Source organism: Limulus polyphemus, unplaced genomic scaffold (assembly GCF_000517525.1).
Source record: "Limulus polyphemus unplaced genomic scaffold, Limulus_polyphemus-2.1.2 Scaffold2499, whole genome shotgun sequence".
Taxonomy (NCBI): Eukaryota; Metazoa; Arthropoda; class Merostomata; order Xiphosura; family Limulidae; genus Limulus; species Limulus polyphemus.
The window spans coordinates 158,020-162,336 of NW_013668109.1; positions in this window are offsets into that span (position 1 = coordinate 158,020).

Consider the following 4,317-nt stretch of genomic DNA (forward strand, 5'->3'; position numbering starts at 1 on the left):
GCGTTATAATGTGTTGGTCAATCCCACTATTCGTTGGTAAAAGAGTAGCCCAAGAGTTGGCGGTGGGTGGTGATGACTAGCTGCCTTCCCTCTAGTCTGACACTGCTAAATTAGGGACGGCTAGTGCAGATAGCCCTCGTGTAGCTTTGCGCGAAATTCAAAACAAACAAACAAGCTTTGCATGAAATTCAACAAACAAATATAACCTTCAATCTTGACAAACTGGTATTGCTAAAATGTTAATCAGGTTATTAATAAACATGGTCTACTTGTACTCATGAGAGAGAAGAAGAAGAATCTCTGAAGAATTAAAAGCAGTCAGGTGATGTATATATACTACAGAAAAAATAAATACTGCTTGACTTCATAGCATTTAAAGTTAGCACATTTGTTGTAGTTGTTACTGTTTATGCTTTGTTTTTCGTTTTTGCAGTAAAATAAAATTGAATCATATTTTGAATCTTTTGTATTGAATAGTTAATTTTGGATAAGAACTAAAAAAAACAAACATTTAGATATCTTTGGTGAGTATATGCTAAGTACTGATTACATGTATTCAGGTCATGCAGTAAAATTGTTACTCTGATTTATTGTTGTTGTCTTTTATGTGAAATTAAAAGAAAAATTATTAAAAGATTCAGTAAGAGAAAAGACTAAATCTGCGAACAAAATCTACTTTTAAAGTTATGAGGTGTAAATAACTTTCACTGTAATTTTTGGCTAAACCTTCGTTGATTTAAAAGTTAAAGTTTTCTCTTTCACTACAAAATTATATATGATTTTCTTCTGCTAACAGCTTCGTAACCCAACTTTATATTTACATGTAATCAAATACTAGTGAAACATTGATTACAGTTTCATTCTAGTGTAGATACAATAGTCTCTATTACTTTTTTTAACTGTGTACGTCATTAACACATTTTCTTTTGTTTTGTTTCATTACACTAAAACTCTTTAAAGTTATGTTTTCACACTTGTGGTGTTCCAATTAGCTAGAATTGTTTTTTATATATTGGTGTTGGCAAAATAATTACTTTTCCGCGTATGATAACTATATATCTTTAATAATGCTTATGGGTACAGACAGATGACATTATTTTGTTCTTCCTAAAATACGGTGAGACGTCATTGTACTGGAGACGGTTCGCACATTCAGCGTTATAAAAATGGCAGTCAAACACGGTATTCGGCCTAAACAACCGAGCAAAGATCTTGTGACGACTGTTGTTACTAGTTGGCTTCCCTCTCTCAAGTTAGCAGTTCAAAAATAGTGACGGCTAACGGTGATTCTTAGGAGATTATGACCAGTCGTTTATCGCGCGTGCGCATTATATAACGTTCAAGTTGAAAACTGTAACTCTTAAAATATAAAATGTTTTTACATTATTTTGTAAAAAAGAAAATTCGTTCTACTGTATTTCAAACTTAAATTAACATTTCATATTTATGGATATCTTAGTCCAGTGTAGTTTATTATTACTGTTTGAAACGAAGTATTACAGCTAAGATTAATTCATTAATTTACGCAATTGTGTCTTTAAAAATATTTTTCATGAATCCTTAAGGGCCAGAGAAACCGAGAAAAGTCACCGAATTTTATATTTCGTGTTCCCAGCACGGGAAATATTGGAGAATTTCATTCCACAGACAAAAACCAGGAAAAAGTCACTGAGTTTATGTGCTACAGTGATGTTTCTTGGACACAGATGACGAATAAATAAATCATCAGTAACACCAAAAAATAGAACACAGGTTATTTTGGGCGCATTTAACTCGTCAATATACACATTTTATACATAAACATTGTTTTGTCTACATCGATCTTTTAGTTTTGTTATGGAGTATGTAGGCAGACATAATTGTTTGTTTGTAGTTAAGCACAAAGCCACACAAAGGGCTATCTGTGCTCTGCCCGCCACGGGTGTCGAAACCCGGTTCTCGCGTTGTAAGTTGCAGACACACCGCTGTATCAATAGGGGCCACACGTAATGGTTTAGGTAAACAGTAGCTAGTTTCCCACCTAAATGGAGGGTTCTACTTCGCCACATCTTCCTAATTCTTGGTCATACAGGATCGTTTTACTGCAGCCTTAATAAATTACTATTTAGAGATAGGTTGTTTCCATTAAATAAATTATTTCGACCTTACAAACGTTGGTGTATTTTTTTTCTTTATTAATCCACCCTCATAGAGAGGGGTATAAACAAACAATACATCAGTATTGACATAACTCATGACCTGGTCGATACAAATTTCGATAGTAATAAGAAAATAATTAAGGTTGATTCTTTGGTGTATTAATAAAACAGTCCTCATGTCAGTAGTCATAGAAGAAACACGTAATACCCAGAGTATATTACATCAAGCCTCCCAGTGGCACAGCGGTATGTCTGCGAACTTAAAACGCTAGAAACCGGTTTCAATACCCGTGGTGGGAAGAGCACAGATATCCCTTTGTGTAGCTTTGTGCTTAACTACAAACAAACAAAATATTACGTCAATAACATGTAATGTCAAAATGAACAATTTGATTATTTCGGTAAAACCTGACACTTAAAAGATACATACACACAGTTTTAGTGGGTTTTTATTTCGTACGTGAACTTATATTTATTGAATTGATTATCAAAAATTACTATAATAATTATACGAAATAATAATTAATTAGTAATTTCGTTTTAAGTCGGTTTAAAACAAAATATACATCACTAAGCGTTGTCTATAACACACGATGTCATGATGTTTGGGCAGGGGTCTAGAATATCACCAATGACAGTTTAAGAAACCAATATAAAGCACAATACGCATGACAATGTATAATATCAGTAATTGTAAGATACATTTTGGAAAAATAATTGAATTATAAAATATTTCACTGATAGTAACCAATAATATGATATATTGTAAGGGTTTCCGCGAGAATGGTGCTATTTGTTATCCATGAGTCTTTGTAGGAACAGTTGGACTTGCACCAGAAGAAAAACTACATACATCCAGTTTACCTATTAATGTATAATTTAATGCGTAGGATCTATGAGTAAAATATTATGATAATTTATTCTTTGTCAAAATGTCAAGCAACAAACAAGATGCTTAGGAAAGGAAAAATAAAGGTAAAGTGAGCATGCGTAGTTTAACAGAATTGGATTAATAGTTTTTGGTTTTCAGACCGTGGTATGATCTTGTGAACGGAATATGAATTATTACTGAGGTTGAGTTTTGGTAATATTTTAGTGTTTGTCGTTGTGTCTAAATCCAAGGACCATACCAGAATCCCCCAGTGGCACAGCGGAAAGTCCGAATGCTTATAACGCTAAAACCTGGATTCGATACCCGTGGTGAGCACAGCACAGATAGTCCATTTTGTAGTTTTGCGCTTAACTACAAACAAAACCATACCACAATAAAAATAATTTAAATACTTTTAATAAATGTTGTAGTTAGAAGCAGTTTATATTTAATGTAATAAGTAATATTATGTAAGAACGAAATGAAAAACTTGACATTTGAATGGTGTAACACTGTAATGCAATATCACTGTCAGTGACGAACATGTTCACGTACAGTAACATTTGTATGTTCCAGTTACCGATTGTACCTCTTGATGGCGTACGATTATAATACAACTATAGATGTTGTATCATCAGATCTGATTTCGTGTACGATGTGTCCTGTATGTATAATTAGAATTTACAACTTACTTATTTGTAAGTATCTTGCGTGAACCTGATTTTTTTTTTTTTGTGACGTGATCGACCGACAAATATAAAGATTTCATATTTTTGGATATAGATGAACTCGATACAAACAATTTCAAAACACGTACGAAAATAATACAATGTTCTCTGGATCAGTGGATGATTTCGTTAACGTGTGAAGTTATTTTATAGATATATCCAAGATATGAGTTTACTGCAGTGTATGATTAGCAAATGAAAGTTTTGTATGTTTTTATGCATATATATGTACAATATAAAATGTTGCTTTAATAAAAATTGGACATATGTTAAAGAACATTCCATTTTATAACAGTAAACATGTTCCTTCCGTGTATTAAAAGTTAAAGCGTAATAATCTTAAATATTGAAATCTAGCACTCTTTTTGCTGTAATAATGTTTTTATATTAAAACTCAAAAGCGTGATTCGTATACATTATCATATATTAAGCTTCTTTTGTTTACGCGAATCCTAAAACACTGCCGTAATTTGTAACGTTTGCTTGGTTTAATTTGTTTTGAATTTCGCTCAAAGCTACACGAGGGTTATCTGCGCTAGCCGTCCCTAACTTAGCAGTGAAAGACTAGAGAAAAGCAGTT